Below are 22,290 nucleotides of genomic sequence, written 5' to 3'. Positions count from 1 at the left end.
AAGATTGCTCACTGAGGTGTGTGTCTCTCCACATCCAACAGTCTTGTCAGGGTCCTGCGAACAGCCACAGGCACAGTGTTTTTCACTTGGGGTAAAAAAATTTCAACGTAGCTCAAGATCACGATCCAGATCGCGCCGCCGGCATTGGCGAGAATCACAGCAGTTTTCCCACCTGGAATGTCGCTTTGGGGAATTTTCTAGCCTCCCTGTTCACCAATGGCCGGATCTTCTGGTCCCATCTCGGTCAATGGAATTTCCCATTGAATGCACCCCACACTGCCAGGAAACCCATGGCTGGCAATGCAGGACCGCTGGCATGAACAGCTGGACATTCTGGTTCTTGGGCGCAATATTACTGACCATTCATGCCCCATTTCCGCTGCAAGTGAGGATGGAGAATTTGGTGCTCAGCCAAATCTCCGTTCACTGCAGCAGGTGAGAAAATCCCACCGGCGAGAACGGCCGGAAGATTCTGCTCCTTGTCATTTTTTGGGAAAATTCTGCCCAATAAATTGCAGCATGTTGCCCCTACATTATCTAAACATGGAGACTTTTGTCACAACGTACTTCCAGCCATGACATAGTCCCTGTTTTGTGTAAATTACTAGAATAATGTATTTGACTTTTAACATTTTATTCTCCAGATTTAAATTATGTTTTCACCCAGGTGAAAATGGATAGTAAGCACGTGTGTTCTTTACAACTAGCATCCAATCATCTTAGTAATGTGAGAACTCCTCTGAGCACCCAGAGGACAGTGTAGACGCTCCTTGCCTCGGTCCAACAATCCAAGATGGCGGCCTCTCGTAGCCTGACATTGCTCCCCCACCTTCAGTCTGTGGCTGTTTCCCACAGTTTCCAGGCAAACATCAGACAGCTGAGACACGGAGTTCAGATTTCCCGGATCCCGCTGCCAAGGTCATGGTTGTTTGCCATCTGTCTTGGCCTTCACTCACCCAATTTCCACCCTAGCTAACATCACAACTAAAGAGAGCCATTTAGGTGATTTCATGCTCTGGTAAAATTTCCAATTATACATAAAGCTTTTATGTGCCAATCTTTGCACATGCATTTTATATTTGTTCTCCTTTGGAAAGTACAGCAAAAATTTAACAACCTATATTCTCCCCTATTAAAGATTTAAAACCAAATTATCACTTTGCCATTTAGCTGACAAAAATAGCCTGGAGACTCTGAATTGTCAAAAAGATTTTCACTCTCCTGCATCTATCTTGATTTGGTGTTTTTCCCCAAACCCTGGATTTATGCGAGTCCCTTATTCCGTCTCTGACACCTCTTCCACCAACATTAGCTATCCATTGACAACAGATGAGAGTATTATTCAGCAACCCCCCCTTGCCCCTCATGGCATGTTTGCGGTGGCAGAGGCAATCCGCCGTTGGACGGTGGCATGATCTTCCAGCCCTGCCGCTGCCAACGGGTTTTCCTTTTGTTCACTACCTTGCCACCAAGGAGCCCACGGTGGGAGGTCACCATCAGGGAGACCAGGTTGCCAAGTGCTCCTTTCACTGTTGACGCTTGGCTTCAGCGATGAAACCCGAGGTGTTCAGTGCCTTCCCAGATGCTTTTCCTCCACTTCAGACAGTCTTGGGTTAAGGATTCCCCCATGTTGGTGGAATTGTTTATCAAAGAGGCTTTGAGGGTGTCTCTGAAGCATTTCCTCTGCCCTGCTAGGGCTTGCTTGACATGTCGAAGCTCCAAATAGAATGCTTGTTTCGGAAGTCTCGTGTCAGACATGCGGACGATATGTCCCACCCGAGCGTGGTCAGTGCTTCAATGCTGAGGATGTTGGCCTGAGAGAGAACACTGACATGATGCGGCCGATGGATTTGCGGGATCTTGCGGAGGCAAAGCTGATGGTACTTCTTCAGGGTTTTGAAGGGCCTGCTGTACACACTCCACATCTCTGAGCCGTATAAGAAGGCAGGTATCACTACTGTTCTGTAGACCGTGAGCCAGGTGCCAGATCTCAGTCCTGGTCTTTAAACCCTCTCTGCCTCAAGAGATTGAAGATTGTGCTGGTACACTGAAGGCAGTGTTGAAACTCATTGTCGATGTCTACCCTTCTTGGTTCTCAAGATATGGAATGCGGTCCACGTTGTCCAAGGCTTTGTCAAGGATTTTGGTAACTGGGGGCAGTGCTGCGTGGTGGGGGCAGGTTGTCCTACGGATGTTTAGTGTAAGGCCCATGCTCTCATACACCTCAGTGAAAGTGTTGATGATGGTTTGGAGCTCGGCCTCTGAGTGTGTGCAGACACAAGCATCATCTGTATACTGTAGTGTTCTCCCCAATGCCTAGATCTGTCCAAGTCCCTTATTTCATCAGAGACACTTCTTCCAACAACATTAGCTATTGATTGACAATAGGATGAGGATATTACTCTCTGCTCTTTGCCAGTTGGCTGAAGCCTGTGGAGTTTGTAGTGAGATCATTTATATCATGTGCTGTATGGAGCGTTGAAATAAAGGGATAACAGAACAAAAAGGGGCATCTATAAAATGCCTGTTCACATCTCTCAGAAACATTTCACAGAATTCATAGATCAGAAATTATTTTGATGCATGATGACTGTTCTTAGGGAGGTAAACATTAAAGTGATATTGCGCAGAGCAAGATCCCATAGTGAGATAAATGACCAGTTCATGTTTTTTGGCAGAACTGGTTGAGGGAACAATTTTGGTCAGGCCACTAAAAGCCTTCTTCCCATTAAATCTTTAACGTTCACCATAAGTCACAGAACATTACAAATAAGGTCTGGATTTTCTCAGCCAAAGTACAGCACCTGAATTATTCCTACAATGCTGAACCTTGGATCCTTATGGGCAATTTGAATCTCGTGACCCAGGGGCAAGTATGGCAGTAAGTGCGCAATATGAAATGCTAGAATCACAATCCAGCTGAGGCATGGAGATTAACCTCAACCTAACACTAAAAAGTAAATTATTTATTTTTTATTCTTTATTAGGATAGGGGTTTGCAGTTGCCCATCCCTAATTGCCCTTGAGAAGATGGTGGTGAGCAAACTTGTTGAACCACTGCAGTACATCTGGTGTAGGTACACCCATAGTGCATTAAGGGTGGGATTTCTTAGTTTTTGATCTGGCGACAGTGAAGGAACGGTTTTGATTTGATTTGATTTATTATTGTCACATGTATTGGGATGCAGTGAAAAGTATTGTTTCTTGTGCGCTATACAGATAAAACACACCATTCATAGAGTACATAGGGGAGAAGGGAAGGAGAGGGTGTAGGATATAGTGTTACGTTCATCGCTAGGGTGTGGAGAAAGAATAGCTTAATATATGGTAGGTCCATTCAAAAGTCTGATGGCTGCAGGGAAGAAGCTGTTCTTGAGTGATATCGCTCCAGGTAAGGACAGCAGGTAATTTCACATCGTCGTTGCCAGCACTGTCCCGCCCCCTGACCATTTTCCCACAGTGGGATCAGGGGGCAAGGGGAAGGGCCACCTGCCTGCAGGTGGCAGCTAGTCCATTGAAGTAAGTTTGGGGCCAATTAAGATCAAATCTCAGAGTGTGAGTGGAATTTTCCATGTGGCCTGTGGGCCTTCCGGCAGCGAACCAGAGGGAGCAGCACTCCAGGAAGTCTTTTAGACGCTTCCTGCCTATTTGGTTACAGCTGCAGCTGCAGACTGACTCGGGAAGGGAATTTCCCCTCCAGAATGATGGTCCTGCAGCTGTACTTAATGTTTAATTCACATTTGTTAAAGTTGCTGGGAGGCTGTCTGAGGACGGAATTGCCCTCTCTCTCCCTCGCCTCCCACTTCAAAAGCCTACCTGCAATCCTTAATTGGAGGCCAAATGCACCCTGCCTGACCACTAAATGGTCAATCAAGGGGGAGTCACTGCTGGGTTCCTGCCCCTGACACAGGGCAGGGTTGGCACTCCCATTTGGTTCCTATGCTGGGTCCAGACCCAAAACGCAAAAGCCTGCCCTGTAACACTCCAGCACAGTAAGAGGTCTCACAACACCAGGTTAAAGTCCAACAGGTTTATTTGGTGGCACAAGCCACAAGCTTTCAGAGCGCTGCTCCTTCATCACCTGATCACCTGATGAAGGAGCAGCGCTCTGAAAGTTTGTGGCTTGTGCTACCAAATAAACCTGTTGGACTTTAACCTGGTGTTGTGAGACTTCTTACAATGCTCACCCCAGTCCAACGCCGACATCTCCACATCACGCTCCAGCACACCATTCTAAAAGCAGCACAAATGAAGGTGTTCCTAATAAACACTTCTGTGTATGGGCATTGTCATTCCTGGTGGTTTCCACAGTCATGGAGATCCTTCAACCAGTGCCCTAGTGAGTAGGGATCCATTTCCAGATCATTGACCATGTATGCTTACTTTGCTAAGATGTGCCTTATCCGTCACATCATTGTGGTGTCAAGACATGGGCTGACATTTGTTAAAGTGGCTGGCATTTGAGCACATGCCAATGTCAGCTAATGCTTTGTGCATTAAGTTAATCCACATTAATGGAATGGGATATTTACATAGGACTTCTTTTGCATTTAAGGCAATCAGTGGATAACTGCCACTGTCATCTCAAATCACTTTGAATAACATTAACCCCTATTCTGTTGAGCAAAATAGAGCAGAAACTGCTGTGTTGAATGCACTTGTTATAAACGATAATTACTTGAAGTGCCCAGTACTTATTGTTGGCACTAATTTTATTCAGCAAAATTACACTGTAGTGTTATTGGCAACAATCATGATGTACAGTCCAAATTCACAATCTAACTCAGGAATATAAGATCATAAGTCATAGGAGCAGAATCAGGCCATTCGGCCCACCGAGTCTGCTCCGCCATTCAATCATGGCTGATATTTTTCTCATTCTCGTGCCTTTTCCCCATAACCCCTGATCCCCTTATTAATCAAGAACCCATCTATCTCTGTCTTAAAGACACTCAATGACCTGGCCTCCACAGCCTTCTGTGGCAAAGAGTTCCACAGATTCACCATTCTCTAGCTGAAGAAATTCCTCCTCATCTCTTTTAAAGGATAGTTCCTTTAGCCTGAGGTTGTGCCTCTGGTTCTAGTTTTTCCTACTAATGGAAACATCCTCTCCACGTCCACTCTTTCCAGGCCTCATAGTATCCTGTCAGTTTCAATGAGGTCCCCTCTCATCCTTCTAGACTCCAATGAGTACAGACCCAGAGTCCTGAACCCTTCATTCCAGGGATCATTCTTGTGAACCTCCTTTGGACCCTTTCCAAAGCCAACACATCCTTCCTTAGATATGGGGCCCAAAACTGCTCACAATACTCCAAATGGGGTCTGACCAGAGCCTTATACAGCCTCAGAAGTACATCCCTGCTCTTGTATTCTAGCCCTCTCGACATGAATGCTATCATTGCATTTGCCTTCCTAATTGTCGACTGAACCTGCACGTTAACCTTAAGAGAATCTTGAACAATGACTCCTAAGTCCCTTTGTGTTTCTGATTTCCTAAGCATTTTCCCATTTAGAAAATAGTCTCTGCCTCCATTCCTCTTTCCAAAGTGCATAACCTCACACTTTTCCACACTGTGTTTCACCTACCACTTCTTTGCCCACTCTCCTAACTTGTCCAAGTCCTTCTGCAGCCCTCCTGCTTCCTCAATACTACCTGTTCCTGATATCTTTGTATCATTTGCAAACTTAGCAACAGTGCCTTCAGTTCCTTCCTCCAAATCGTTCATGTATATTGTGAAAAATTGTGGTCCCAGCACTGACCCCTAAGGCACACCACGAGTCACCGACTGCCATCCTGAAAAAGACCCCTTCATCCCCACTCTCTTTCCTTCTGCCAGTCAGCCAATCCTCTGTCCATGCCAGGATCTTACCCTTAACACCATGGGTACTTTACTTATTTAACAGTCTTCTATACGGCATCTTGTCCAAGGCCTTCTGGAAATCTAAATTAATCATATCCACTGATTCTCCTTTATCTAACTTCCTTGTTACTTCTGCAAAGAACTATATAATATAATATAATATAGACACGCAATGCACAATGACCACTTCCAGTGGGTACGTGCAACTTCTTACTTCCCATCTCTTCCCTCGCATTCACATCACTTCCGGGTCCCCGAGATTATTCACATGCTTCAGCTGAAACGATGAGCAGGTGGCCAGCCACCTTATTATCAAATGTTGCCCTTTGCCAGCCATAAAGTGGCACAATGGTGAAACACCAACAGATTTTCCTTCCTCTCTCCAAAGGGGCTTCCATTCATTCATCATCGTCATGAGGTCTCAGCCCAAAGGTTCTTTTTTCATGTGGGCGTCGCTTGCTGGGCCAGCATTATTGCCCATCCCTAATTGCCCTGAAGGGGCAGTTAAGAATCAACCACATTGCTGTGGCTCTAGAGTCACATGTAGGCCAGACCAGGTAAGGATGGCAGATTTCCTTCCCTCAAGGACATTAGTGAACCAGATGGGTTACTACCACAGATCACAATGGTTTCATTGTCATCATCAGACTCTTAATTCAATTTTATTCAATTCAATTTCACTATCTGCCATGGTGGGATTCGAATCTGGGTCCCCAGAGCATTGCCCTGGGTCTCTGGATTACTAATCCAGTCACTACACCACTGCCTCCCCATACACCAAAGTTAGCTCCAATCCACCGAACCACACAGTTGGAAAAGGAGGTAGGTCCTGAATCCGCCCCATCTGGAACAGAGAATCAAAGCCCGTTCTGTTGGCACCAATCTGATTCACACTGGCCATCCAGCCAACTAGCTTCTCACCACTGCCAAGGAGTCCAGGCTGCGGTAGCAATTTTTACATGCATGTAATAACCTGAAACTATGCATGGTGATAGTAGAGGCACCAATTTCCTTCCATCACAAGGCTGTCCAGTCATCTCTCCCACTCTTACCCACTGCCATTGGCAACTGGTAGGAGGATTTGCAAGTTGATCCTCAACCTCTTTGGCTGCATTGTTAATGCACGTTCGTTGACCACCCAGTCATAAAGTGACACTTGAACCCAAAGCGTCTTTCAAGTTTATTTATTTATTAGTCACAAGTAGGTTTACATTAACACTGCAATGAAGTTGCTGTGAAAATCCCCTAGTTGCCACACTCCGGCATCTGTTCTGGTACACTGAGGGAGAATTTAGCATGGCCAAATCACCTAACCAGCACGTCTTTTGGACTGTGGGAGGAAACCAGAGGACCCGGAGGAAACCCATGCAGACACGGGGAGAACGTGCAGAATCCGCACAGACAGTGAACCAAGCTGGGAATCGAACCTGGGTCCCTGGCACTGTGAGGCAGGGTCACTACCACTGCGCCACAAGACCTCTGGTTTTTCATTCATCACTTCCTCTCGTAGCAAGGCTCTGATCGGTAATTCAGCTGAGAAAGAGTATTCAGTCTGGAGGACCCTGCTTCAATTGCGGTCCTGAAGCACCCATACTTACTAAGAGCTTAATTCCTGACTTTTTTCATTGTTACTGTTGATTTTTGATTAAGTACCTTTATATATAGTTATGTTTGCTCAATTAGCAGTAATCGCTGCCTGTGAGAAAATGGTGCTGTTTTGGTTCAGTTCTGGCAGTAAACATATTGCTTTATGTCCAGATCCCATGAACAAGCCACCTGTTCTCAACAAGAGAGTTTGAGTCTAAAATCAGTCAATAAGCTTGGCAAAGCTTGTTCGACAAATCTTCATTCCCAAGCTCCCTATTTATTAAGAACAGTTGGTTCTACACAGGAAATGTGCGAGATAATTTCTCACTTTCATCTAAAATGCCTGACAGTTTCTTAGCGAGTGAAGTTAGAATGATATTTTCATTACGGAATCATTTCTGTAAATGTTTCATTCCAATGTAGTCTTAGTGCTTATATTCAGTAAAGTTGGATTTATGTATTGTCTTTATTGCCAGTGTATTGTGGAGGCGGATTAGTATTAATGGAAGCAGATTGAGGTCCTTATGTGGCCATTAATTGACTACTCAACGGCCTAAGATGGGTGAGCTGGGGGGGGGGGGCCTCACCATGATTAACCACTGAACTCCCCCACCGACGTGTTGCAGCGACCAGTTTGATGGTGGGCGGGAAGGCACACCCAATGGGGAGCCATAAAATCCAATCCATGCAGGGGGGTAGATTGCTGGTGTTGGCCACTGCCCTGTCCACCCCACCCTTAGGAAAGTCAGTTGCAAGCCAACTGACCTTAGCCAACCGACTTTAACCGATATTGCACTGTGGATGGCTTTAACAAGCGAGAGTATCTCTTCCACCCTTGTGATTCCAGCGGCACCAGAATTCAGTAGTGGGCACTGCTTGGACTGCGAAGCAGCCCACAAAGAAGATGATGTGGATCCCGGAGACAGCTATGTCAGGCCTTTATCAGCTGCGAGGGATTGCAGAGCATGAGGGAGAGTTGGATGAGTTTTGGAGGCAGAGTGAGGAAGCCCAAATCGGGGCACAATTTTGGGGACTTGGTTCTGTGGTACACTGGGCACCCCCCTCTCCAATCCCCCCTCCCCAAAAGGAGGTGCACCCCCTTCCAGCCCTTTCACCAACTTTGGTGAAAGAAATTAGCTTCTCACCCTCACCAGCATATTAGTGAAGGCAGATTGAGATCCTTAAATGGTCATTAATTGACTAATGCCTTACCAATCCCCCACCCCTTCTGTATTATGGGGACCACATTAGAGGTGAGTAGGAAGGTGTGGGTTACTCACCCATCATATCTTATATCTTTCCTCTGCCAAATAATGCACAAAGGGAAGCTTTAAAATCCATCCCAAGCAGTTCTTTTAGTACTGCCTTTAACGTGACAACGTGACTTTTTTCCGTTATTCTTTCACAAAATGTGGGCATGGTCACTCGGTCAACATTTATTGTCCTTCCTTTATTGCCCTTAAGAAGATGGTGGTGAGCTGCCTTCTTGAACCCTAACACAGTGCTGTTAGGGTGGGACTTCCAGGAATTTGACCCAACAACAGTGAAGGAACAGCGATGTATTTCCAAATCAGGGTGTGTGTAGCTTGGAGGGAAACTTGCAGGTGGTGGTGTTCCCATGCATCTGTTGCCCTCACCCTTCTCAGTGGTAGAGGTCCCATGTTTGGAATGTGCTGTCGAAGGAGCCCTGGTGAGTTGCTGCAGTGCATCTTGTAGATGGTACACACTGCTGCCACTATGCATTAGTGGTGGAGGGAGTGAATGCTGAAGGCGGTGGATGGGGTGCCAATCAAGTGGGCTGCTTTGTTCTGGATGGTGTTAAGCTTCTTGAATGTTGTTGAAGCAGCATTCATCCAGGCAAGTGGAGAGTATTCCATCGAACCTCTGAGTTGTGCCTTGTATATGGTAGACAGGCTTTGGGAAGTCAGGAGGTGAGTTAGTCACAACAGACATCTCAGCCTCTGACCTGCTCTTGGAGCGACAGACATTATATGACTGGTCTAGTTCAGTTTCTGGTCAATGGTAACCTCCAAGATGTTGACAGTGGTGAATTCAGCAATTTAATGCCATTGAATGTAAGGGGGATATAGTTGGATTCTCCCTTGTTGGAAACAGTTATTGCCTGGCACTTGTGTGATGTGAATGTTACTTACAATTATCAGCCCAAACCTGAATATTGTCCCAATCTTGCTGCATATGGACACAGACTGCTTCAGCATCTGAAGAGTCATGAATGGTGCGGAACATTGTGCAATCAACAGCAAACATCTTCACTTCTGACCCTATGATGGAAGGAAGGTCATTGATGAAGCAGCTGAAGATGTTTGGACCTAAGATACGACCCTGAGGAGTTCTTGCAGTGATGCCCTGGGACTGGGACCTCCCCACCACTGCCATCTTCCCTTGTGCTGGGCATGACTCCAACAATTGAGGAATTTTCTCCCTTCCTCTCATGAACTCCAGATTTGGTAGGACTCTTGATGCCACACTTGTTCAAATGCTGCCTTGATATCAAGGGCTGTCACTCTCACCACGCTTCTTGAGTTCAGCTCTTGTTTCCATGTTTCAATCAAGGCTGTAATGAGGCCAGGAGTTGAATGGCCCTGGCAGAACCCAAACTGAGTGTCAGTGAGCAGGTTGTTCCTGAGTAAGTGTCACTTTAAGAACTGTCGACATCAATTTGCTGATGAACGAGAGTAGACTGATCGGGCTGTAATTGTCCGGGTTGGATGTCCTGCTTTTTGTGGACAGGACATAACCGGGCAATTTTCCACATTAAAGCTTTTAAAGTTCATTTGTTAGAGTCACAAGTAGGCTTGCATTAACACTGCGCTGAAGTTACTGTGAAAATCCCCTCGTCGCCACACTGCAGCACCTGTTCGGGTACACTGAGGGAGAATTTAGCATGGCCAATGCACCTAACCTGCACGTCTTTCGGACTGTGGGAGGAAACCAGAGCACCCGGAGGAAACCAACTCAGACACAGGGAGAACGTGCAGACTCCGCACAGACAGTGACTCAAGCCGGGAATCGAACCCGGGTCCCTGGCGCTGTGAGGCAGCAGTGCTAACACTGTGCCACCATGCCACCGCTGGGTAGAAATCATAGAAATCATAGAATCCCTACAGTACAGAAAGAGGCCATTCGGCCCATCGAGTCTGCACCGACCACAATCCCACCCAGGCCCTACTCCCATATCCCTACATATTTACCCACTAATCCCTCTAACCTACGCATCTCAGGACACTAAGGGCAATTTTTTTTTTAGCATGACCAATCAACCTAACCCGCACATCTTTGGACAGTGGGAGGAAAGCCGAGCACCCGGAGGAAACCCACGCAGACACGAGGAGAATGTGAAAACTCCACACAGACAGTGACCCAAGCCGGGAATCGAACCCAGGTCGCTGGAACTATGAAGCAGCAGTGCTAACCACTGTGTTACCGTGCCGCCGTAGGTGCAGTTTTCACTACAATTCCAGACTGCTGACTGCAATAAATTCTCTGCAGCCACCTGGGTGAGACTGCAGTTTAGGTAACTGTAAACGTAACAGCGGCAGTGCTTTCACATCACCATTGGAAGATGTAGAAATCAAGTGCTATCGCTGTAACTGAATAGTGAAGTTCTTTCTTAATATCTGGTAAACTTTAAGATTACCAAGAATAGTGGGCGGGATTTTATGGCCTTGCTCGTCCTGAAACCGCCTGAGGACAACGGACATTTCCATTGTCCGCCCCTTGTCCGTTCCCCTTCCCGTGGTGGGCGGGATGGTGAAATTCCAGCCAATGTCATTTTTTAAAAATTACTTTATAATGTATGAAGCTCATTTTATTTTAATAACTGAAAGTAAGATAAGTTTTCAAAGCAGTGTCAGGCTTTTAGTTTAACAGCAAGTAGTAATATATAGAATGTATTACATGTGTAAATATTTGTGTATATAGATAGATATATTTAAACAGAATAATTTTCTTGGGACATGAGTGCTGCTGGTAAGACAACATTTAGTCCAGTTTCCCAGTTGTCCTGAAAAGTGCTTCACCCTGAACTGACCTACCTATTCTTCTAGTCTCCTGTTTTCACATTGGGTGGTGTCCTGCATTTTCATCTAAGTTTTCATCTAGGTTTTATAATTAAAAGACAATGAACTGTTGTTCAGTCAAAATATCTTGAATGTATAACTAACTTATACTTGAAATCAAATTATGCAAATTCATATCAAATTTAAATGTAAGTCTAAAGCTTTTAGTTTTGTGGCACAGTGGTTAGAACTGCTGCCTCACAGCGCCAGGGACCCAGCTTGGGACACTGTCTGTGTGGAGTCTGCACGTTCTCCCCGTGTCTGAGTTGGTTTCCTCCGGGTGCTCCAGTTTCCTCCCACAGTCCGAAAGACGTGGTTAGGTGCATTGGCCATGCTAAATTCTCCCTCAGTGTACCCAAACAGGACGACAGGCTGTGGCGACTAGGGGATTTTCACAGTAACTTCATTACAGTGTTAATACTTGTGACACTAATAAATAAACTTTACAACTTAAAAACTTTTGCAGAAGTGTTCCAGGAGTGACCTTTGAAGTTATATTTGCAAGCAGGCTTGGCCTGCTGCATCTCTGACATTTAAGAGGAAAATCATAATAATTTATCATCAAAATGTAAACTGTTTTGCGAGATTGTCTGCTGTGTTGACAATTTAATAATTAAAGAAGCTAAAGGATACCATCAGTGGTAGGAAAATTCCGCCAATGCAGTTATAAGTTTGGACTGAAAGAAGAATGCACATAAATCTCAGACGCTATAAAAAATCGTAATTGATACTTTCACTTGTGTCACAAGCTCAATAAAGTGATAACACCCAAGATAAGTGTTTCTGTGGCAAATACAAACTAAATTCAGCACACCAGGTCAAGTCACTTCCAGTATAAGTATACTTTTAGTAGCTAATTAATGACAATTGCTGAAGATTACAAGTGTGGGAAAATATTTATTCCAAGGATCTGGACAGATAGGGAGAAACTGTTTTCCCTCGTAAAAGGATCACAAACAATAGGGCACTGATTTAAAACAATTTGCAAAAGAAGCAAATGTGATGTGAGGAAAACATTTTCACGGAACAAATGTTTTGGGTCTGAAATTGGATCCCTGGCAGTGTGGTGGAGGCAGGTTCAATTGATGCATTCAGGACGACATAAGATGATTATCTGAAAAGAAACACTGTGCAAGGGTACAGGGAAAAGGCAGGAGAATAGCACTAAGGCATGATGGTGAGCAGGTGCAGACACGATGGGCCAAATGGCCTCCTTTTGTGCCGTAACACTTCTGTGGTCCTGTGATTCTGTGAAGGTTATCATTTCATTCCTTTAGGTTTGAATTCTTGCTGGAGATTGTTTTTAAAGTTTATATTTTTACTTTTCTTTGTGGTCATTGTTTCTCTTTCTCAATCCAATCTTAATTTCCCTCTCTTAATTTCTCTTCCTGTACCTGATTTGATATTAAATTCACTCATTCTAATTTATTCTTCCTTCTCAATCTGTTTACTTCACAGTTGCTTGCCTGGCTCGCTCAGGTCCTAGATGTCTCATTTCCCTTGCAACATTATCAGTTCAGCAACTTGCCAAGCAAAAAATGTAAAAACATAAACATACAATGGCAATTCTATTAACGGCAGATATCATGAGGTGCCTTGCAACAACAACATTTGCTCCAGAACTGCTCAATGCACTAAATCACATTTGTGTTGTAATAAGTTGGCAGTTTGATGCTGCATATTCCAATTCGCTGGAGACAGAACGGTGATACCAAAATGGTTTTGTTGTAATCATAAATACTGTTCTCTAAAAAGACATGTTTAGTGAATGTTCCCAACTGTAAGTAAGAAACTTTAAACCAGTTAGTTTAACATCTGTTTTTGGAAAATTGTTAGAATCCATTACCAAGGATGTGATAACGGGACATTTGGAAAGTCAAAACGCAATCCATCAGAGTCAGCATGGTTTATGAAGGATAAATCATGTTTGACTAATTTGCTAGACTTCTTCGAAGATATAACAAGCAAAGTGGATAATGGGGATCCTGTAGATTTTGTATATCTGGACTTCAGGAAGGTGTGCCACACTGAAGGTTAATACACAAGGTAAGATCACATGGGGTTAGGGATAATTTATTAGCTTGGATAGAAGATTGGCTAACTGACAGAAGGCAGAGAGTCAGGATAAATGCATCTTTTTCTGGGTTGGCAAGACTATTAAAAAGCATTTAGATAGTTACGTGGATAAGATGGGTATAGAGGGATATGGGCCAAATGCGGGCAATTGGGTTTGCTTAGGGTTTTAAAAAAAAAGGGTGGCATGGACAAGTTGGGCCGAAGGGCCTGTTTCCATGCTATAAACCTCTATGACTCTATGTAACTAGTGGGGTGCCACAAGGTTCGTCCTCGGATCCCAACTATTTTTAATCCATATTAATGACTTGGATACAGGAATAGGAGATACTATAGCTTAATTGCAGATGACACTAAAGTAGGTGGGATAGTAAGTTGCAATGAGGAAATAAATTTATAAGTGGACATAGATAGGTTAGGAGAGTGGGCCAAAATGTGGCAGACGGAGTTTAACATGGATAAGTGTGAGGTTATCCATTTTGGTCGGAAAAATGGAAAACTTATTCTCTAAATGGAGAGAGACTTTGGGGTGCTTCGGTGCAGAGGGATCTGGGCATCCTCGTGCATGAGTCGCAGAAAACTGGTATGCAGGTACAGCAGGTAATAAGGAAAGCAAATGGAATTTTGGCATTAATGGCTCAAGGAATAAAATATAAAAGTTAGGAAGTGTTGCTGCAACTATATAAGGCATTTATGAGATTGCACCTGGAGTACTGTGGATAGGTTTGGTCTCCTTACCTTAAAAAGGATATAGTAACATTGGAGACAATCCAAAGGAGGTTCACCAGGCTAATTCCTGGGATGAGAGGGTTGTCCTATCAAGAGAGATTAAATAATCCGGGTCTGTATTCCTTGGAGTTTAGAAGAGTGAGGGGTGACATTATTCAAACATGTAAGACCCTGAGCGGATTTGACAGGGTAGATGTTGAGATGTTTCCACTAGTGGAAGAGTCTCAAACAAGGGGACATAGCAACAATGTAAAGGACCAGTCATTTGAAACTGAAGTGCATAGAAATGTGTTATGCGTTATATGGCACATAGCCCAGAACACCATTGCTCTCAAACTGTGCAAGAATGTCAGAGAACACATAAGTGATCCAGAGCGCTCCAAAAGGAGCAAGTAATTCTGCCATTCAGGTGGCTGCCAACCGTCACACTTCCATGGTAACGTTTTCAAGATAAGCAAGAATTGCTCCAGCGTTAACCTAATGTGATTCGGGAAGCTGGTTTTGACATGAGTTGCAGAAGTGCTTTTGTTACATTAAAGGTGCAGAGTAAATGTGAGCTGTTGTGTCAGGACTTTGATAGTTTGGCCATTTCCTGCAGCTTGACTGTGTAGTAGATTGTTTGATGCCAGGGAAATCTTTTAATAGCTGGTTGAAATGAAAAGAGAGACAGGAACAAATACAGGTGCAGCTGAGGTATATGCAGATTGTAATTCCATATTTAACACTCATGACATTGACTCGTCTGAAATTGTTTGATTACTCTGATTCATCATCCAGTTTATCTTTAAAGTGAGCCAGTCTAATTGCAGCTTGCACTGTGCTCTCTCTCCCTTGATGTGCATTTGCTGAATGATGCAGTTTTCTTTTAATTGTTTTCACATTATTATGACCATCTGACAATTGGTATAATTAATATTGGTGTTTTTAGCTGAATAAAAGGGAAAATTTCTCCGGGTGCTATTAACAGCAATTGGCCAATAACTAATGCATTCATTTAGCTTAAGTAATACTGGGTGAAAAAAAATCAATAGTGCAAAATTACTCACCCTGAATGCCATGGCTCAACTTCCTCTAAGTGCACCAGAAAATAGATTTAATATAGCTTTATAGTGCAGACTTAAACTGTACTGCACTTGCATTGAAAATTAGGCAGTTCCTTATATAAAATGTAGAGACAATTTTTTTTAATCACTTCAATTTATACTCGTTGGGTTACTGTGTTTATTAGAATTTGAATCGTTCAGTAAAATCCACATTAAATCGAAATAAGTTTCAATCATCGCTGTCAGCTCTTTCTTGAGGATGACGTCTACTCAGGATCACAGGTTTCTGCCGAGGGCCTTTGTGTGGCTGAACAGGCCAACTCGCAACCCGCAGATCTTTGGGTACGTGGAGCAAGATGTCCCACGAGTTAGTGGGATCCAGATTGCCGACTCTGCTTCCTTTTCTGCCGTCACTCGGCCTCACCATTGAGACGTTGTGATTCAAAGCGCAACGCAGCTTGATGGGCATGTTGTCATCATTCTGAACAATTGGTAGGAATCTCCTTCCAGCCATTTAATGTCACAGAAACATAGAAAATACGAGCAGGAGGAGGCCATTTGGCCTTTCGAGCCTGTTCCACCATTCATTTTGATCATGGCTGATCATCAGATTCGATGGGTGGGATTTTCTGGCCGCACTCGCCCCAGGGCCGGAAAATCCCGCCCAGGGTCAACGGACATTTGCATGGTCTGTGTCCTGCCCACTACTGACTAGCTATGGGTTCATATATGAGCTGTGTTTTGGCAACATTTAAGAACACGCTGAGTTTCTTGTATGTAGAATTAAAAAGATTAAGAGTGGCTTGCAAAGCCAGTGCAGGGAGAGCAATGACACAGCAATCATCTGCACATTTTAGATCCGTGTATTTCAAAGTGGGGTCGCGTCCCACTGGTGGGTCACGGGATGTTGCAAAATGGGTTGCCAAAAATGATCCCCAGAGACTGCCTGACTTTCTGTTCAGTTTTCTCACTGGGTAAATTCTCATTGCAGTACAGTGTATGACCACATGTGGCAAGAATAAACAGTCAGCCTGCCCTGTATGTACACTTGGCATCAAGCGTCCTGTACATACGTGTTCTTGGCGCCAGTTTTCTTTTCGTTTTTAGTAAGCTGATTGTAAACATGTACCGTTTTATTACATGAAAGAGAGGGCCAGAGACACCAATGGTCGATAAACCTACTGGCCAGTTCTGCCAGAGAGAATGCTAGCTGCTTCACCGAGTCCACAACAGGACAGAGCAATACTAATGTTAGCTATGAACGGAACACCAGGGCTTCCAGTGAGCAGCCTGCAAAGAAAAAACAAAAATCAGGGACAAAGCAACATGAAGATGATTTTTGGAAATGTGAAGTGTGTTAATTGGGGAGGCAATGGCCTAGTGGTATTACCGTTAGACTATTAATCCAGAAACTCAGCTAATGTTCTGGGGACCCGGGTTCAAATCCTGCCACAGCAGATGATGGAATGTGAATTCAATAAAAAAAATCTGGAATTAAGAGTCTACTGCTGACCATAAAACCATTGTCGATTGTCGGAAAAATCCACCTGGTTCACTAATGTCCTTTAGGGAAGGAAATCTGCCGTCCTTACCTGGTCTGGCCTACATCTGACTCCAGAGCCACAGCAAAGTGGTTGATACTCAACTGCCCTCGGGCAACTAGGAATGGACAATAAATGCTGGCCAGCCAGCGACACCCATATCCCACGAACGAATAAATTAAAAAATTGTGCCAGTGCAAATCAGGGTGCAAAGTCCATGTGTGCTATATGTGGGGAACTACTGGCAAGTGAGAGTTTAAAACCCTCAAAACTGCAAAGGCATCTGAAGACTAAGTATGGCGATCTCGAGAACAAACCCTTGGATTTTTTTCAAAGGATGCAGCAAGAACTGAAATCATCAGCTCAAGGTCTTTGCAGAAATTTAACATTGAATGAGGAAGCGCAATTAGCCTCTGACACGGAGAAAATGCCCCCACACTGCTGCAGAGAAATTAATTCTTCCAGCAACATTAGACATGCTTCACACGGTCTTCGATGAGAAGCCAGCTGAAAATCTGAAATGCATCCAGCTTCGTAATAAAACAGTGTCTCATGGAATTTGTGACATTGCTGAGAATCTAGATGTACAGCTTATTTTTCGGTTAAATTCAGTGGACGATTTCTCAATATAACTGAATGAAAGTACGGACATTACAGGTTGCGTAACCTTGTTAGCTTATGTTAGGTATGTTTGGTGCAATGAATTTGTTGAGGATTTGTTGTGCTGCTTGACATTACTGACCAGCATAACTTGCTTACAAGATCTTCAAAGCATTGAATAACTACATGGTTGTATAGTGAGGACTTGACTTGGTCAGTTGCAAAGGAATCACAGGTGACAGGGCAGCCAACATGGGCCATGATTGGAGTTAGATTGTGAGGAGCAAGTAGGCTCACCTTTCACATTAATTAGAAGGTGAACGTGGCATGGATCACGAGGGGCAGCCAATTGGTAAAAGTGGGTCACCGGAAAAAAAGACACCGCTTTAGATCATTTATATCTATAATCGGTAGCGATCTGTTTAGTTTTGGCATGAAGTCAACTGAGGTTAAAGAATTTTCCATCCAGACAGTATTCAATGCTGACACCAGTCATTCAATACTGACATCTTTGATGAGATGAATAGCTGCTGTCAGGTCGATTGTGAACAGTATATGGGGGTTTTCACACAGAGTGCTTGACCCCAGTCTGGATTTTATAAGCATCCGTTTCAATCAAAAAAGGTTAAAAAACATTCTTTTTAAAAAGGAAACGCCATTATCTAACTCGATTTAAAGCAGCCTGGGTTTACTGAGGCAATATGTAAACAGTTTAAAGATCAGTCACTATCTCCATCTCATCAATATCTACATATATTCTAATCAAAGTGAGGTAATGCAATTTGTATAAGATGTGTTACCTTAAGTGAAATAAAGCAGTTGTATTTGAAATTAGTTAATGCAGTTGTTAATCAGGTTCAATCATTTGATTATTTTTGGAGCCACTTGTCCAATATCCTGCATAAATGCTCGGTCCAGCACAAAGTTAAGCAAATTATCATCTCCACATTGGAGACATTTCATTTGTGTTTCAAGAATTTGGGAATCCAGGTAACATTGATAAACCGTCACTCTCCGGGTCTGCCACACCCTGTTTTAATTTTGTCACCTTTTCTGTGCTGCCTACTTGCAGCTTACCATCACATTCCAGTGTTGTTCTTCATACTGTGCAAAATCACCATGGGGTGGGAGTGGGGGGAGTTCTCCGACCTCCCAGCTGTGTGTTTCTCGGTGGCACGCTGTTCATTGGTGGTGGGATTCTCTGGTCCTGCCGCTGTCAAAGGGATTTCCCATTGATGTCACCCCCACGTTGCCGTGAGGGGGGTGCACCCCCGCGCAGGAGGGGGTGCACTGCCAGCAAGACCAGAGAATCCCACCAGCGTGAACAGCCAGGGAATTCCCCCTCATATTTCAAAGAGAAAAAATGCTGATACCAAATCTTTGTATTATGTTACCAAAAGAGAAAAGTCTGACCTGTCTTTTTTAATTCTGTTTGTGTATTCTTATTCTGAACAATTTGCATTATGTATTTTGGAGATTGAAGGACCTCTGTCGCCCATCCACCTCTGGAACTGTATCAACCGCCAAATTGGGCTGGGCTGTCTGTAAGCAGTGGGACCACCATAAAATATTAGAATAATGGTTCACTGTCTGTTGAAGGATCATTAAAGGAATCCTTACTTGCATTCAGATAAGTCACTGGATATTCTATTTGAAGAAATTACTGGGATTCATAGAATTCCTATGGAGCACAAGGAGGTCATTCGGCCCATCGAGCCTGCACCGACAACAATCCCACCTAGGCCCTATCCCCTTAAACCCACGTAATTACTCTGATGCTCAGGAGCAATTTAGCATGGCCAATCAACCTAACCTGCACATCTTTGGACTGTGGGAGGAAACCCACGCAGACACAGGGAAAATGTGCAAACTCCACACAGTTACCCGAGGTCAGAATTGAACCTAGATCCCTGGCGCTGAGGCAGCAGTGCTAACCAGTGTGCCACCGTGCCGCTTGTAGGCCTCTGTTTGCCTATTGTGCTTGCTGCAGTTGTTTGATGATGAGCAACATGTAATATTTAGGAGCATCAGGACTATTTCTGTGCATGGGCTTCTGCTTATTGTTGGTGTTGCTCAGGCTGATGTTGCCAGTGGTGCTGGTGCTGGAGGATGACTTGGTGGAGGTTGGAAGGATGTACAGGTGAGGGGTGGTTGTGGTTATGCGGAGAACAGCAGCAAGGTAAAGAGTAGAGAATGGCAGGTACAAGCAGAGAGTATGAAGGAGAGAAGAGTGCAGAAGACCTTACATCACACGTGTCTTCGAGAATAAATTGTCCCAAAATAACTTGAGTGAAGAACAGTGTACCAGGCAGCTCTACTTCACTGGAGAGGCTTTTGCAGACCATTGTCACATGTTGCAGCACCAATAGCAGCCCAGGTCATGCATGGTTGTTGATTGTGGCTATAAATAGTTTTCAATTCCAAAGTCTCCGGAACGTTCCAGGCTGCAATGGAAAAAACATCATCATACTGGCCACAGATGCCTTCTTCAAAGAGCAAAACCAATTTTTCACCTTCCTGTTAGATGCGGCTAACACAGTAAGAAGTTTAACAACACCAGGTTAAAGTCCAACAGGTTTATTTGGTAGCAAAAGCCACACAAGCTTTCGAGGCTCACAGATGCGGCTAAGCCAGAGGAAAGAGCTCTGAATTTATCAAAATTGCGTTTCACACAGATTATCCTGTATGGTCTGTTTGAAGACCACAAACTCTGCAGCAACAAGGAAGACTTTTCTCAATGAATGTGCCACTGATTTGTAAGTGGATCGTGAGGGAATGTACGTGACAGAAATCAGAACGCATTTATCTTACATCAGTCCTTCATCCAAACTGGATTCAACAGTCTTGATGCCTGGCTGGTTGTTGGGTGACAGAGGATATACCCTCCTCACCATCTGGCTCATGACTCTTCTCAGGAACCTGAGCAATGGCACTGAGAAATACAGCCAGGTTAGGGGGTTCAGTTGGGTCAGATAGGTGGGGGGAAGGGGAGATTCTGGTCGAGAGGATGGAGGTTGGGTCAGGTTGGTGGGGGTGCCCAGCAGGTTGGATCAGGTCAGCGGGAGCGGTCCATCGGGGTCAAGGGGCCAAGGTTGGATCAGGCCAGGGCGGAGCGTCCATCAGGGTCAAGGGGTCAAGTTGGGTGAGGGATACAGCCGGGCCCGGGGATCAGGTGGAAAATGAGATGTAGGCCCGCGGGTGAATGTGGGGTGGGGAGTCCCCCATACTGGTGGGGTGGTCGGGAGGGGGGTGGTTCGCAGCGCAGTGCAAGTGCCCAGGGGGAGTTAGCACTTCTGGACAATTGCCATGCAAATGTTTACCTTAGAAGTTCTGAGAAGGATTCCACCGCAGATCTTTGAGGTACCCCCTCAAGCCCGACGCTAGAATTTTTTAATACTCACTCAAGGGATGCGGACTTCGCTGACAAGGCCAGCGTTTATTGCCCATCCCTAATTGCCCTTGAGGAGACCACTCTGTTAAAACAAGCAACTGATCTTCGAGAGGCGAGGTTCCAGGATCTGCATGAGTCAGGTGTTGTCTTTCAGTACAGCCCTGAGAGAATCTCCAGATATTACCTGGCACGCTTTATTTTTAGAACTTCATCCTGCAACAGTATGAGAGGAGGATGAAGTGAATTATCAAGAAGGCGAGGACAAATGAAAAGAGAAAGGGCCAGCATTGCTGACGACTGTCAGAGCTCTAGGGCAGGAAGAGACAAAGGTGTTGTCGTTTAGATTTTTTAAAGGTGACCTAACAATCGTTAGTTAATGCTACGTAAGTAGTACGTTAATAAACCCTGCCACCCAGCTTTTGCATTACCTAGGAATTGTTTTTAAATGAGCCAGCCAATAAAGATGATGCCCACATTTGAGAGTGTGTTTCCTTTGGTATACGTCTAATAAGAATCTTCAAACGTGGTAACCCATTAACCTTCAAAGAATCTGTAATTTGGTTCAGTACGGCTCAAAAGCTGCTGAAGCACACTTGGGCGGAATTTTACTGGCATGTCTGTCCGAAGTTCAGACGATCCCACCCGAGGCCAATAGAGAATGCCGTTCTTCGAGCCGGGGGCGGGCATGCCGGTGAAATTCCGGCAAAAGTTTCACAGCCAGAGGGAAATTTCTCTTACTGTTAAACAGTAATGTACGTTTGCACTAATGGAATTAAATTACAATGCAGCATGGAGCCCATGTCCTTCACATATTGAAAGAAATCTCCGCTCTCCTCCACACAGTGCGTTCACCAGAACAGCTTAAATCACATCTGACACCTGTAATAATGCACTACTCCCTCAGTACTTTATTGGAGTATTAAACTCGATTATGAGCTCAAACCATGTATAGGATTCAAACCTACAATGTTGTGAAGCGATACTGCTATCAGCCGAGCCAAACACCCAGTTCTTCCTGAAATCATGACATGCCTGTAGCTTCTCAACATGCATGGCTGACATTGGTCGTCAGTCTGCAAAAGATGTTGTGTGATTTATGAATGAAATTGAGCACATAGCATATCATGTGAAACAGGTCATTGCAGCTATTTGCCTGAGTCTTCCCGTAATGATTATAGTTGGAAATATTTAACAAGATGGCTGGGTGCCAGTCTTTAATGAAGCCTTTTGTTAAATTGATGATGCCGTAAAAATGATTTCCTCTTGTAAATTGTGTCACAATTTTTTACTCCATTTGCTTGATCCTAATGTTTGGAACCAATGTAAATCAGTGATGGTCATTAATGTTATCTTGATAGTCGCAGCAGCCAGAATTACCTGAAATTC

At 44.4% G+C, this 22,290-nt stretch overlaps 1 protein-coding gene across 3 annotated transcripts in view; it reads left to right on the top strand.

The window, feature by feature from the left end:
- Window positions 1–22,290, top strand: part of plxdc2b (plexin domain containing 2b) — a 404,160-nt gene that overhangs the window by 361,798 nt on the left and 20,072 nt on the right. The gene's annotated exons all lie outside the window — the stretch shown is intronic.

Source organism: Mustelus asterias, chromosome 2, assembly GCF_964213995.1.
Source record: "Mustelus asterias chromosome 2, sMusAst1.hap1.1, whole genome shotgun sequence".
NCBI classification, from domain to species: Eukaryota; Metazoa; Chordata; class Chondrichthyes; order Carcharhiniformes; family Triakidae; genus Mustelus; species Mustelus asterias.
This window is presented reverse-complemented; position numbering and strand designations above follow the sequence as displayed.